The following is a 17,053-nucleotide window of genomic DNA, read 5'->3' on the forward strand; positions in this document are numbered from 1 at the left end:
CCCAATTTTTCTGCCTACAGATCTGCAGTTTTACGTAAACCAAAGCATATTGAATCGTATTGCCACAACTTTAACGAAATAGTAGTCTACATCCATTTGTAATTGTTTGTTTTGATTTTGTGGTCTAAGTTAAAATGATATTCCCCTACGTTAGCGTTTTTTAACTTGCGGATTTGTTGCAAAATCTCTTATTTTCATTTACGTAAGTTTGATAATTTTTTTACGTGTGCATCCACAATTACTTAAACTCTTACGTGCGTGAGATAACGTAAATTTGCAAAATCACACTATTAAAAGTATATTTTGGGTCCGTTTTATACCTTTTTTTATAACGCTTGAAAAATCTATTATTACATATTTATATAACTCTTACATAAAAAAAAATCCGAACATCAGTTTAGCTGCATGCTGTTGTTGTTGTTGTTAATTTACGTCGCACTAGAGCTGCACATTGGGCTATTGGCGACGGTCTGGGAAACATCCCGAAGGATGATCCGAAGACATGCCATCACAATTTTGATCCTCTGCGGAGGGGATGGCACCGCCGCTTCGGTAGCCCGACGACCTGCGCGCGAAGTCGAGCACTTTACGGTAGCACAGTTTAACGAGGACCAATACCGCACACCCTCGGTCCCTACGCAGACTGATCCAAGTGATCACCCACCCGCACACTGACCGTAGTCAGTGATGCTTGACTTCGGTGATCTGCTGGGAACCGTGTCTTAACGATCAGTCCACTGCGGGACTTAGCTGCATGCAATTTGCACGTTTCGAGACGATTCGTGTTGAACAGTTCAGTGGCGCCAGTTCAAAGAAGCTGACTACCATAACAGGAGGCGGCATAATAAGGACACAATGCGTTTCTACTTAGAAATGTGTTGCTGAAAAGAAAGGAAACTCATAAGTGCGATAAAAAAAAATTTGGAAAAAAAAATCAATCAATCAAATTTAATTATAGTTTTCTTAAAAAATATTTTTAATGGTTGAAGAGTACTTGACAAATTAGTATTTTTTTATATGCTGTAGGATGCTCTTGTCTTCCTTTGTTATCGCGTTATTATTCATTTGTTATTATTGTTTCTAATCAAAATCCACTGGACTTCAGTAAATAAGGTATTTATTCGACTAAAAGAACTGTACAATTGTTCATTTGAATCGAATTTCTTACCTTTCTCATACTTTTTCCTTTTATTTAAAAATTCTGACCATTGAAAACTAAACCAATTGCTTTTTTTTCATAGATCTAAAGTTTTGTAAAAGTATAAAAAAAGCAACATGAAGCCTAACTTAAGAGATAAAAGTAAATATCCTATAAAGAGATGCTGGGTCTCTGGAGAAAAAATAATCTCAATTGTCTTCTTGGCACCATGCTAATGCACCATTGTAAAATACTGTCTAACACCATCATAAAATACTGCTTACCACCATTATAAAATACTGTTTAAAACCTTTAAACTACTACGCCTTTCGCAAACTTTTTATTAAGTGGTAGACATTTAAAAACGAAAGCTTTCAGAATTTTTGTATCTTTAGCAATATTTTAAAAGCCTCACCAACGAACGAGCAAGAACAAAGTGGCATTGCATATGAACTTTTAAATCATTTATATGCAGTGTTGGTCTTGAAAATAAGTTCAAATGAATTAAAACATATATTAAAATATAAACTTAGGTACCACTGGAATAAATTTTTACAAAAAGTGTAAGAAGTTGGCAGCCCTGCTTTTTAACCCTTTCGAACTTGCGAGTCATAAATAGTATCATCAGTATAAAGGTGTTAAAAAATAAAAAGCTTAAGTTTGGGCATAGCTTATTTGACAGACGACAGACATCTCCTGCCTTGTCAGGATCGATGAAAAAAATGGATAATACGGGTGATCCCCCAGAGTACCAGATTACAAAAGTGCAAAACGAGACTGGCCTTTAATGTTCAATAAATTATTGAATTCTTTTCTTCTTTTTTTTAAAAAAATTTTTTGCCTATGGGTTCTTACTTTTTAATTATATATTCTTATATTAACTTTTTTATGGTTAAAAATTCACTAAGAAAAGGTTTTATTTAAGGTTCACGCCAATATTCTCAAAGAGATTCTGCAAGGTAAAAACAGAGGGAGGAGTGACCTTTGAAAATGACCAAGTGACCTTTGGTCTCTTCTCATTTGGTCCTTGATTCATTCTTTTCAATTTAGTGTCCCGTTATTTTTATATAAATAGGCAAGATTTTTTTTACGTAACGATACTTTGCAATTTAAGTTCAGCAATCAAAACATTTTCTTTTGCCTTACTTTAGTTTACTTTTTGATAAAAAATAATAATAATTATAAAAAAAAAAAACGCAAATGAATAATTCATTTCATTCATAATTTTACAACATTTTCCTTTTTGAATTTTTTTTCCTTTTTCCGAGAAACTTCTACAGAAATCGAACTTTAAAGAAATCATATAATTAAAATTCGATTTCGTTGGAAGTATTTGACCGATAAAAAATTACATACTTTAAAATGATACAGAAATTTGCATACCTCACAATCAAAAATTAGTTTGACTTTTATTAAATGAAATAATAAAAAAATAATAAGTGTTAAAACAAACAAAAAATTTTACTTGGAATTTTGCTTGGATTAATGAGTCTTATAATTGTGTGCAAAATTTCCTTTAACAGTTCTCTAACTATAGCGAAATACTCAAAAAGTAAAATTAACATTAAGGGGTCCAAACTTTCGACCGTTTTCCTGATGAAACTATTAGGATTCTATTTCGCAGATTGCGACTACCCTCTAAATTTTGGGGAATTATAATCCTTCTAAAAGAGGGGATATTTATTCCGATAGAGTAAGTTTCTTTCGTCTGATTTCGTCTGCAATAACTTTTGTCGTCGGCCATAATGGTAGGTGGGGTTCTTGTTTGCCTAAGACCAAGAATTCAACCACACCCATCCATTCTATGGATCGTAATTTTGATCTGAACCAGAGAACGATCCTTCTTCAATTCAGTACCCCCAGAGGTATAATTTTGTTTATGGGAACATGGAGGACTCTATGACCAAATAGATTTAACGTGCACCAGTCGCCATTTACTACAAGGGGAGTCTCCGGCCGGCTGGATTCGTTCTCATACACAAACGTGAGTCCCTGCCAACCAGACTATACCGGCCCCGTTAATACTTATTTAGCATGTTTCAGGTCTCGAACTATTAAGATTGAGTTCTAGTATGTTAAAATCCTGTTTAATAATTATTCTTTCCTTCTCTTCTTCGTACTTGTATGTCAAATACTCTCTTAGTATCATATGTGGCTTTCGTGATGCCACATTCATACTTCCTAGCTTTCAAAATTTCTTTAATTTCGTAAACTTATTTTTATAACCATTCTTAATCGAATTTTAATTTAATAATTAAACCAATTATTTCATTTTTATTACATTTTAGGAAAAGCTAATATTTTATTCTTTTCTTAATAATCAATGCAACGGCTACTCAATCGAAAACAGAATCTATTTATAAATATTTATTCAGAAATCATTCTAGGTAGAGTTATTTATTGCAATACAAACGTAAAACTCATTAATTTACTGTCACGACTCAATCGAAAACAGAATCTATTAATTCATAAATCATTCTAAGAAGAGTTTTAAAATGGATGATGATAAGTAATATTCGTGTAATAAAAATAAACTCTTTAAACTAAAAGCTATTTTTCATCAATAAATTACATTTATTACGCAACGAATAAATTGTCTATTCATTTACATGGATAAAATACAAAACATGTGAATGTAGAAAATATACCATTTTCTCATTTGGTTCATTTTTCTTGGTGTTTCCGAATATTTTTAATTCAAAACAGTCTCTTCAGAAGATATAATTTCTTTATAACGTCTTGAATAACTTTTGATCGAATGATCTGATTTTCTTCCTAATTAATTAGCGCAGAAGATATTTTAAGTAGCCGCAATCTTGAAAGTAGGATCTCGATAGTTTTGTCAGGTCCAAAGTTTGGACTCCTTAATGTTAATTTTACTTTTTACGTATTTCACCATATCTTAAGAACTTATTAAGCGAATCGAAACATTTGTACACATAATTATAAAATTCGTTTATCCAAAGATAATTCCATTTTAAAAAAACATTTTATAATTATTTAATTTTATTGTTTTTAATAATGGTCTGTAATAAATTGAAATTTATTATAAGTTTTTTTTTGTAATACTTTTAAAGATAGATTATTTGTCTGTAGATGGCACCACTACGGTAAAGTTTAAATTCAATCATAATGATATTTTCTTTAGAAATTTTGAATTAGTCTTTTAAAAAGGGATTTTTTTGGGTAAAATCTATGTAACTAAATTTATTAATATTTATTGAAGATGGTATTATAACTTGTATAGGGTATTAGTGGATTCATGACGGTTTTTCTCAGGGATCTTTTTTTTTGGTTCTGACGTCCGCCGGATGCGGGATGACTCTGGACGTGGTAAACAGGTCAGTCTAGATTCTTTCGCCTTGTTGACGGGAGGATAAAAGAGAAGCGATGAATGTGGCTAGTAGCAGTTGCAGTACCAGTAGTAAGCAGTTAATCAGAGCAGTATCCTGGGGATACGGAGTTTGTCCGCTGAAGGAGTGGTTCGTGACAGTATCTCGGAGATGGTGGATCGTAACCTTAGGGAAAGCTAAACTGAAGTCTCTAGCGGGAAGGACTACCGGGATTAGCCAAAAGCCGATATCTTTGAGACGATGGGCCAAGTCCGAAGGAATCTATGCTGGACGTCCGGTGTCCCCCTTCTACATGCCTAAGTCGCTTGAAATTAGAATAGCTGGAGAAATTTCGAGATCCTAGCCGAGGAGTTTGTCCATGAGTTCATCTACCTTTCCGGTGGGCGGTTCCAGAGTGAAAGCAGTAAATTCCGTAGGGTACTTATAAAACTTTAAATTTTATTTCGTTAACATTTTAGAGGAATCATTTACCGAATATTCTGAACTGTTATGTTGTGTTTTTTTTGTGTAGGAGAACAATCAGCATTTAAGTGTAATTTATAGATATCATAAACCAAGTCTGGGTTTTTAGAAATGTTAAATGAAGTTTTTATTTTATAAATGTCTTTTTTTTGAACTGTAGAAGTTGAAGGTTATGCTTGAGTGTTTTAAGGTTGCATTTTTGTTTTAATTAATGTATAAATGTTTATTCCCATGTTGGCATTTGGAAATGTGTGAAATTATGTTTTTGAAGATTTAGAGGTGCAATAAAAATGAGTTTTAAATGTTGAAAGTTTTCTGTAATTCATTAGATATTTGTCTACTAAATAACCTGGGTAACCGTTACTAAATTTAAATTTTGAGATCACAGCCAAAGGGGTAACGGTACAGGTCAAAAAACTTGAACTGTAAGATATATAAGTTTTTAAATCATTTTAAAGAATTTAATTTTGTATAAAATTTGAACCAAATCGGTCGGAAGATTCTTGAAAATTCGAACTTTTAATAATAAGACTTTTTCAAAATTCAATTTCTTAGGATTTATTCGACCGATTTCGAGCAAATTTTGCCTTTAAAAATTACATTCTTTGAAATGACAAAAAAAAAAAAAATTTTTTCCCTTAAAATTCAAAACTTTTTTTATTATTCTTAATTTAAATAATAAAAATTTATAAATAATTATTAAAAAATATTTTTTTGCTTTGAATTATAGTTGAATAAACGAATTTTATAATTGTATGCAAAAAATTTTCAAATCGCTTTAAAAAATTCTTGAGATATGGCGAAATATGGCCAAAAAGTAAAATTAACATTAAGGAGTCCAAATTTTCGACCTTTTTCCTTTTTTTGTCACAAGATGTCAAAAACTGGCGTCACAGAAATGAACTCATCCGTAATATTTTCTTTTAAATCATAAAATCTTTTCAAGGATATTATTTTCATCCCTATTTTTGACGTTATTAATAATGATTTGCTGTAGTAACTTCTATAAATTTGGCATCATTTGAAAATTTATTCATAAAAAGTGTTGTTCGTTTGAAATCTACAGGAATATTATTTCTCATTGTCTGTCAATGCGTGGTTTAGTTATTTGAATTCCAAATTCATTTTAACTTAATGATTTGATTATCTTGTAAAATGGTGAAAACTAAGGCGCAAATACATTTTTTTAAAAAGTTCTTAATGGTTTTTTGTAAATGAGTCTTGAAAAAAGTATTTTTGCGGGTGTACGAATTTTGATTTTTCCCAAATGGTCCTCTGAATTCCTTTTTTAATTATTCTTCTCCTAATTCATCTAAATATTTTTTAAAACTTTTCTTAAAATTCAAATGTCATTTTAAAAATCCAAAATTTTTACTCATTTTTTAGATTTAATTTACAATTCGATATCATGTCCCACACCCTAAAAGGAAAACTTTTTGGTGAAATCCAAATCTTTTGAGAACTCTACAGTTTTACCACGTGGTATCGTTGTGGTCTGTGTTATCTGACAGTCAGTATTTTTGTACTCATTTTGAACGTTATTATTTTTTCTCTTGTTATGCTATGTCATTCCCCTAATTTTTGTTTGACTAACTTTATAATTAAACATCTCTATAAAAGCAGATCAATGAAATAAAGTGGGCCGGGATAGCCTGGTTGGTGATCGCAAACAGTCGGCCGAAGATTCCCCGGGTAGTGACTGGTGCACGTTAAATCTATCGGGTCACAAGGTCCTCCATGTTCTTATAACAAATCAATACCCCCATAACAATTTGGAATCGTTCTCTCTTTCAGGTAAAATTGTGATCTGTGGACCACAATGAATGGACATATGAATGGGTCCACCCTATAAACGGGCGTGACGTATGGGCGTGTGCAGATATCGAATTCTTGGCCATACATGACACCCCAGGAAAACACGAACAATCGCATCCCCTCTGTCTAATGGCCGATGACAGCAACAATAACATCGAAATAAAGTGATTCAATCATTTTCTTCTAATTATATTGCAGATAAATATATTCTAATTATATTTCTTTAATATTCCAGGATAAAATATAAGAAAAGCAACAAGCAAAGGCTTTTTTTTCCTACTTGAATCATGTTGCATTTCTCTAAATAAAAGAAACTAATGAAGACATGGTATGGACAATGGGTAGCTGTAACAATCCTCCTGCTCAACAAACCTTCTTTTACATTAGTTTTGTTTTCAAAATAACTTGCCTCCCTCCTACATATAGTGGATTCGTTTTCTGAAAAATGAGAGGGGTTCAAAGGAAAAAAAAGCCTTTCGAACTATTCAGGTCAGATATTCTTTACTCAATGAAAAATAATATATAACTTCTTTACTCAAATAAAAGTTAGCCTTAAGAAAAAAAATGTTTGTACAAAAATTTTTTAGATAATCAAATTAATGATTTTCATAAACCTCACTTGCAATTCCAAGGGGATGTTTAAACCCTGAAAACCCTATCCTGGGTGCGCCATTGGTTTTATTCTTTTTTCGTTGCCACAGAAATGTTTCAGTTACATGGTTATACTATTCTCACAGTCTTTTTGGCGATTAGCTTTCGCCAAATTATTTTCAAATTTTATACTGAGTCTGGGGGTTGGCTATTTTTTGTTATCTTTTGATAAATCGCGTAACTATGGATCTCTTCCCATGCTCCTAACTGTCCGTTGGGAACAATTTACTTACTTTTAATTTGGAATTCTTGGCGATTGGGCTCCAGCCTCTCAGCCCCAACAGTTGATTTTTTTTTATCTTTACAGAAATTCTTGATGTTATGAGAATGATTTTCTTGATAATTTTGAGAGACTTCATTTCTTTGTTTCATTTTTTTTCTAAGTATGGCCATATTCTCTAAATAATAATTTCAATTTATCAGGAACTATTCGACCGATTTCACGCAAATTCTGTATTTTGACATGTAAAATTACATTCTCTAAGATGATGTAAAAAATTGCAGACCTCAAAACTCAATTTTTTTAATAAAATTAAATAAAATAATAAAAAAATATTTTTTGCATTAAAATACCCTTAAGACAAACAAATTTTTTAATTGCTTGCAAACACTTTTTATTCACTTAAAAAGTTTTCGTGATATAGCGAAATTCGCAAAAAGTAAAACTAACATTGAGGGGTCCATACTTCGAACTACTCTATATCTTAGATTATGGCTACCCCCTGTATTTTTGGAGTGAAAAATCTGAATCCGGAGATAAAGAGATATGTTTATTCAAAGAAAGCACGCTTTTGTGTCGAATTTCGTAATTTAAAATATCGTTTGTGCTTATTAATTAGTATGTTTGAGGTCACCCCCTAAAACCATTAAGATTGAGTCCAAGAACGCGGAGATCCAATTATTAGATCAAAATTTATTCATGGTGGTCCGTTTTTTATTTTGCTCATTGTGCATACTACATCCTATGGTTACACATGTATACGTAAGCTTGTAAACTTATTACACCCCCGCAGTGATCGATAAGACACAGGGAACCTATCGTTAAGACACGGTTCCCAGCAGATAACCGAAGTCAAGTCACTTGGATCAGACTGTGTATGGTCCGAGGGTATGCGGTATTGGTCATCATTAAACTGTTCTACTTTAAAGTGCTCAACTTCGCTCACAGGTAGTCGGACTACCGATGCAAGGTGTCATCTCCCCTTCAGAGGATCAAAATTGTGATGACATGTATTCGGATCATCCTCAGGGCTGTTTCCCAGACCGTCGCTAATAGCCCATTGTGCCGTTCTAGTGTGACGTAAATGAACTACAGCAACAACAACACTTATTACACAGTCTGTCTTATAAGCTCTTGCTAAGCTAAAGAACAAATAGCACAAGTTATGACAGCTTCCTATTCGCTACAGAGCCTTAGGTAAACAATGAAACTGAATGCACACCGGCTACAATTGCTCAACAGAACAGTCTCGATTCCTCTACTGATACAGTGAGAATGATACCTTACTACTTTATTCACGTCGCTATATGGCTGCACAATTTGTAACAGTCTGCGGAACATCGTTAAGAATGATCCGAAGACATGTGACAAGTCATAATAATTTTGATCCTCTGCAGAAGAGATGACTTTCCTGTTTTAGTATCGGGGTGACCTGATCGTGAGTTCTAGCACTTGAACAGAACAGTATAACAAGAACCGATACCGTCTACACTCGGTTTCTACGCAGACTGGTAGAAGTAGACACCCACCCGCTCACTCACAGCAGCCAGTGAGGCTCGATCGCGTTGTTTTACTGGGAACCGTGTATCTTACCAGTTGTCGAGTAAATTTATTTATTTATAGGTACATGCAGGCTAGTGTGCTCAATTACTTAAGTGCGATTATAAACACGATGGGCTATACACATTGGACTATTGGAGATGGTCTGGAAAACATCGCTGAGGATGATCCGAAAACATGCCATTACAATTTTGATCATTTGCAGAGGGGATGACACCCCTGCTTTGGTAGCCGGATGACCTGCACTTTTCGGTGGAACAGTTTAACAAGGATCGATACCGCGCACCCTCGGCTCTTACGAAGGCAGATCAAAGTGGTCTCCCACCAGCCTAATGACCACAACCAGTGGTCAACTTCGGTGTCTGAGACATCTCATCGAAAGTTGTACCGATACCAAATCTACCACCATCAGACAATGAAATCTTAGCAGTTTAGATTACCACGCATGACTACTCCATCTAACTTATAAACTGTTATGCTCCTACAACCTCCAGTAGACTGGTAGTATCGCTAACAAGCCTATTCATCTTACTTAAGGACTTTAAACGCTACTTTAGAAGCTTAGTCACCATAAGGAGGAGCAGAAAAGTTTCTTGAGTCACAATACTGCCTGCTAAATATAAAGATCCCAACATACTTTAAGCCAGGGTGCTGAAACTCACTTTTTAATTTCATCAACTGACCTTTTTCCAAACACAAGCTTTGTAGTACCCCCTGACACATTTGAAAGTGATCACTCACTAGTGAGCATTTCTCAGGAAATATGCAACAATAATTTTCCCTCGGGTAAACAAACTGGAGTTCATTGGAAACCCTTAATCTCCGACTTAGAATCTTTTCAGAAAATAACTTCTTCTCGCAAAGCCTTCAATTAATGTAGCAGGAAAAACTGAAGAAATATAGCTCATATAGACCAACCTATAACCCACGTTTTCTACCCTTCTGGAACAGTCAGTGGTCCTTTTTATTAGGCAAAAAACGTAAATATTTAAGAGCTCTAAATCCTTATTTGGGGAAAATACATAAAAAAAATCAATCAATTGTCAATCTAAATCCAACAGCAAAATTCTCCGTTGAATATTAAATTGTCCTGAGATACTAAATGCAACCTCAAACATTATCGTAGTGAACAACGTTGAACTTAACACAAGCAAACGCATTTGCAGTTTTCTACTATAAACCAATAACCTTCATCCCCTGTGCTTTAGCGGAGTGAACCAGGAATTCAATCAACTGTACAGGAACTTCCTGAACTCTTCACTTTACAGGAACTTCATGGTGCCCTTTCATCCTCCAATTGTAAATCCCCAGAACCAGAAAAAATTCCTTTAAAAGCACTGAGCTCTCTCTCTCTCTCTCGGAAGTGGCTCTGAAGAAATCACTGAATGAGTTGAACTGTATCCAGAGTTCTGGAGAAATCCTGGAAACTAGCTAACGCCATCCCTATCCATAAGACAGGGAAATCTACTGAACTTAAGTCATCATATAGACCTAAATCGCTCACATCCGCTCTGAGGAAAACTCTGGAACGAATGCTTCTAAACATTTCACTGATTTCTTACTAAGGACTGGAGTTTTCCTCCCGGCATATTTCTCCAATTTAGAGGGGTAGATTCAGTACTGACCATCATCCGACTCTCGGTACAAAAAGAAATTTGCTGCTCCCTTGGCATCCACGCTGCCTACGATAATGATAACCAGGATGCCTTAACCCTTAAAATCTGGTATGACTGCTAAAACTACCCATTTTATCCACAAATTTTATCAAACGCAGAAGGATAGACATGTGATTGTGGAAAGTACTATCATTCAATTTTCCGATGAAAATAGGCGTTCGACAGGGGTCAGTTCTTTCCCCTTTTCTTTTCATGATTTATATGTCAAATCGGGTCTGGTTCATTTCATCGACAATCACTTCATCTACAGGATATTTCATCGACACCACTTCATCGACAAACCATTTCATCGACTAGATCACTTCATCGACAGGCCGTTTCGTCGACAGGCATGTCGTTCACAGGGTCATTTCGTCGACAAGTCATTTCGTCGACAGGGTCATTTCGTCGACAGGGTCATTTCGTCGACAGGGTCATTTCATCGACAGGGTCATTTCGTCGACAGGATCATTTCGTCGACAGGGTCATTTCGTCGACAGGGTCATTTCGTCAACAGGGTCATTTCGTCGACAAGTCATTTCGTCGACAGGGTCTTTTCATTGACAGGGTTATTTCGTCGACAGGGTCTTTTCTTCGTCAAGTCATTTCGTCGGCACGGTCATTTCGTCGACAGGGTTATTTCTTCGACAAGTCATTTCGTCGACGGGGTCATTTCGTTGATAGTGTCATGCGTAACTCTGAAACTATTTTGGAGATTTAATCTAAATATTTCTATTATTAATTAGAAAAATGCAATTATTTAATTTTTATACTAAAGTAAAATTCTTTATGGCTGTATATTGTTCCAATTGCACTAAAAAAAGTTCGCTTTTTAAATTAATTAATAGGTAGTTGAAAAGCATTTAAACGGTTGATGTATCGAAATCTACTTTTCTATATCTAAATCGTAATAGCTCGACAATTATTTTCAGGATATGTAAGGATTGTCTTTAGAACATTACCAAGCATGATATCCGGACCGTGGTCAACAGTTAATATAGTGAGACGTTAGCAATCAAATTGTTTTTAATATCAAATCAAATTAATAAAATATATTTTTAGAATTGAAAGTAATAAAAATATATTACAATGAAAATTTAGACACTATTTCAAGGAGAGGAAAGCTAAATTTATTGCGGAAAAAATTTCAACATTTTTACATAAATTTTAACAAAAACATAGGCTCCAGTCGAATTCTCACAGAAATGAATATAATCATAGACCTAATTATTATATTCATTTTTGTATATTATGTCTGCATAAGTAAAAGAAAAAATTCTAGGTTTTTTATGATGGAAAAGTAATTTCTTAATGTTCACCTTAATTGCAATTTTAAACTTTTTGTTCAGCATCCTTAACATTAGGACAGGAATATGCTCATTCGAACAATCGATCTGAGTCTTAGTTTCGTTACTACTATTAGAGATTTCGAAGAACAATAGGAACGCAAACTTGATGTTTAGGTATTTACCGAGGCGGTTGTAGATTCCCACAATATTTAAAGTGCTACTCACCTTACCAAAAATGTTTAGAAGCACAGGCGTAACGTTGCAAGCGTGTTAGTGTTTGCTCTTCACAAAGTGTGTTTCTTCTACGAATAGTGAATTTAATAATAGTATTAATTATTAAATTCTAATCTAATACTATCAAATTATACTATTTTTGAATTATACTATTATTATAATTAAATAATAATAGTATAATTTAATAAGAATAATAATAGTAGTAAGTAAATGATGAATTAATTCATTTTTTATTTGCAGGATTTAAATTAGACACATTTTGCTTAAAAGAAAATTAACAAAAAGTCAAACCTGGAATTTAAACGTAAGAATAAATAACTCTTACTGTATAAAAAAGAAAAAAAAATCTTGCAATTAAAATTTGACCAATTTTTTACTAGTTTAATTGCTGAAATTTTTAACTGATTTTCTGTACAGGATGAAAACACAATTTTCAAACGCTTACTGATCACTATTAGCACAACTTATCGCCAATCAAAATTTTGATAATTTTCGGCCTGAACAAGCCAGGAGGCTCAAAACTAAAATGCAGAAAAAAGGAAAATAAAAAATGCTTATATATTTAAAATGTCAAGTTTGTTCAGTAGACTACAAATGAGAAAAAAATTTATAAAAATTTTCACTCATTGCAAAACCCACAAGGGCAAAATTTCACAATAAATTTCTATCAATATTCGAAATTCCACTTTTTTCGTTTTGGTAACAAAAATTCACATTTCTTTTCAGAACACATATCAAACATGATATTTAAAAACATTTCCATTTCCAATTACACTTTTTAAAAGACTTTCCTTAGTGTTCGCCTTTAAAATATATACTCTCACTGCAAATTTTATTAATTTAAATAAATTTTTATTCTCTGGCAAATCGAAAAGAAAAACATTTTAATATTTGAGTAAAAAAACAAGTTTGCCAAACTTATTTTTATAAAACATTAATGAGAATAAAATCAGATGCATATGGATAACTCTCCTCAATTATAAACTCAAAAGTCAATTTATTTGTTATATCGTAATAAATTGCGTTTTTTTCCCCAAACGTTTTAGATCAGGGATTTCCAACTTACATGAGGCCGGGGGCCGCAATTAAAAACACCAGTCAAATGGCGGGCAGCAACTTTATCAAAATTTTATATAGGACTCTTTAATGTTTGATGGAACATTAAATATTACTGTCAGATTTTTATCAAGTTGTACAAAACAAAACTATTGAATTGCAAATAATAATAAATATTTTCTTGAAACAATATTTTTTTAGATGCAAAACCTGAAAAATAATTTTTTTGTATCGTCCGTATGTTAATTTAACAGAAGCGAAGAAATTAGGTTTTTTAAGAAAGGAAAGTATTTTAAACCCATATAGATTTTTTACAAAAATTGTCCGCAAAAAATGACAACAATATATTTTAGTTCGCGGGCCACAAAAAAAGGCTTCGCGGACCGCCAGTTGGCCAGTAGATCATAAAAACCAATTAGACAGGGTTTCTTCCCTCCTTTGACTTAGAACCATTTTTTATATCATTTCGATTGCATCGCATACCGAGGATGTGGAGTCATTGTGAGTTTTTTCTTTTTTTTTTTTTTTTTTTNAAATGAAGTTTATTTTATAAGGTAAAAAAACTTATAAATGTTTAGGGAACATATAGGATAAAATACATATTAAACACCAAAACATTATAAATAATTAATTACATAAGAGATAAAATAAATTGGAAATAAGAGAACAAGATTTTTGTTTCAAATAATATTTCATTTAAATTTCACAAGAATTGTCAGAAACTTCCCTCTTCAGCAGAACAGCTGACAAAGACATGAGGAAGAGGGTTAGAACAAAATTTTTTATCAACATTATTTCCCAATATGTTTTCCAAGTTGGATTGTCATTTTATTTTCCCCCCACATGCATTTTTTCCCCAAGATTTTTATAATACTAGGAAGTTCCGCCCCTTGCTCACTTCGCTCACCAACCTTCGTAATAGCCACTCATACAACCTTGTTTTTTTCCTATATCGATCTTTTTTTTTAAAGAGAAAATATATAAATATTGAAATTTTATGTAAGAAAATTTTATTAATATGTTAATAGCAACAAAATTAACGATTGCTTGCATATGAAAAAAAAATCAACTGGGTTTGAAAAAAATAAATATCTAAACACCGGGAATATATAAATTTTTGATAAAATGAGAAGTAATTTTACTAGCTAACTATCTAAGAGATTTGTGTTTTTCGGATTAAATTCTTTGTAAACATCACCATTGTTATCATTGCAAAAGTTTGTTCCTGTTCTTTCCCTTTTTTTTTGACAAGATTTTAAACTGTGTTAATGCGTTTTACTCATTGCAGGGGAGTATTATATAAGTATAATTTTCTTTTTATCGACAGAAAATGTTTGCAGCTGAAATGGCCTGTTAACGGAAAGACCTTGTCATTGAAATTACCTACAGACCACATGGTTTCATTATCTCGCAGAGTCATAATATACCGTCTTTTTTTCCTTCCTAATTTCACCTGTCATTGATTCCCTACATCAAGAATCATTCACAATAGTTATTGCAATTGCTTTCGCGATGATAATCTACAATAATGTACACTAAAAATTAAGCTTAGAAATAAATGCGTTAAATATGACTAGAAAAAAATTGTGTAATATACAACTTAAATGTGTAAAATACAATTAATGTTTCGTTTTTGCAACGTGATGTGAATAGAGCAAGCAGTGGGCAATTTTCAAATAAAATGCTTCTTTATTTGAAAATTGCCCATGCTCATGTTTTCGGATCATCCTCAGGGATGTTTCCCAGACCGTCACCAATAGCCCATTGTGCAGCTCTAGTGTGACGTAAATAAACTACAACTACAACAACAACAACTCCGGCAACTTTAACATATTATTAAGATTTGCATCAGGCTAGGTTTAAAAAAATTTCATCTTAAATATACTAAATTACAAAGAAGTGCAAGGGGCATAACGTCTAATATAAAAAATCTTTAAACTAGTTTCAAAATTACGCATGACTTTGCCTACAAAATAGCAGTACGAAATGACCTTGTCGACGAAACGACCATGTCGACGAAATGACCCTGTCGGCAAAACTACCCTGACGACGAAATGACTTGTCAACGAAATGACCCTGTCGACGAAATGACCCTGTCGACAAAATAACCCTGTCGACGAAATGATTTTTCGATGAAACGATCATGTCACCGAAATGACTTGTCGACGAAACGACCCTGTCGACGAAATGGCCTGTCGACGAAACGGCCTGTCGACGAAATGGCACTGTCGACAAAATGACCCTGTTGACGAAATGACCCTGTCGACAAAACTACCCTGTCGACGAAATGACCCTGTCGACAAAATAACCCTGTCGACGAAATGATTTGTAGATGAAATGACCCTGTCTACAAAATGACCCTGTCGACGAAATGACTCTGTCGACGAAATGACCCTGTCGATGAAATGACCCTGTCGACGAAATGGCTTGTCGACGAAATGACCTTGTCGACGAAATGACTTGTCGACGAAATGACCCTGTCGACTAAATGGCCTGTCGACGAAATGACCTAGTCGATGAAACGGTTTGTCGATGAAATGGCCCGTCGATGAAGCGATTGTCGATGAAATGAATGCGATCCACCGAAACTAATTATTTAATCCATTTATTATACGAAATAATAAATTTGTGAGACAAAAAATTATGTCTGAAATGTATTCATAAAATATCTTGGTAAATGAATATGAAAAATCATAAAATATCTGGTTAAAAATTATCTTTGAAATCGAAAATCTAATTTAATCCCAGCGTTAAACGCATCCTATTCGAACGTTCAAATCGCTTTCACCAGCAAATTGTTAGGTGAAAGACATCCGATGGATGAGAGGAAAAATGAAAATCGCAACACTCGAATACGCCATCTGGGGAGAGACCGGTTTCATGCCTTTAGCCCAGTGGTCGGCAAAGTGCGGCTCCAGAGCCGCATGTGGCTCTTTGGCTCCTTAAATGCGGCTCTGGCACAAATATCCACGGAAGGCGCAATAATATTTTCATTTAAAAAAAAAACTTGGTAAGAAAAAATTTACATCTCATTTTGATAAATTAATCCGAAGAGCTATTTCGGGATTTTAAGAACAAAGCAGATATTCTGAAAACAGTTAAAGAGGTACCATTGTCTGCCAAAACCATTAAAGATAGAACAATTAAAATGTATTCGAATATAACCACCCAGCATATCGAAGATCTGAAATTTATTTCGGCTTAATCAATTGCAGTTGACGAGTCTTGTGACATAATGATACGCAAGTTTCACTTTCTGTAAGATTTATGTCTCATTCTGGCCCTAAAGAAGAACTTTTAGGATTATTGTCACTCAAAGGTCAGACGGGTGGAGAGGTCAGAAGATATCACAAATGCTGTAATTGAGTGTATGGAAAAACATCATATTCCCCTCGATAAAATTGTGTCGATTTCAACAGATGAGGCCAGAAGTATGATCGGCGTAAGAAAAGGGTTTGTTGCTATATTGAAAGAAAAAATTAATCACGAGATACTTGTTTACCATTGTCTCATTCACTCATGCGCAAACATTTCCGGATGAAATTTGTAAAGTTATGGAATTAGTGATTACCATTATCAACTCCATTTTAGCTAAAGCTCTTAATCATCGCCAATTCAAA

Source organism: Parasteatoda tepidariorum, chromosome 6 (assembly GCF_043381705.1).
Source record: "Parasteatoda tepidariorum isolate YZ-2023 chromosome 6, CAS_Ptep_4.0, whole genome shotgun sequence".
In the NCBI taxonomy this organism is placed as follows: Eukaryota; Metazoa; Arthropoda; class Arachnida; order Araneae; family Theridiidae; genus Parasteatoda; species Parasteatoda tepidariorum.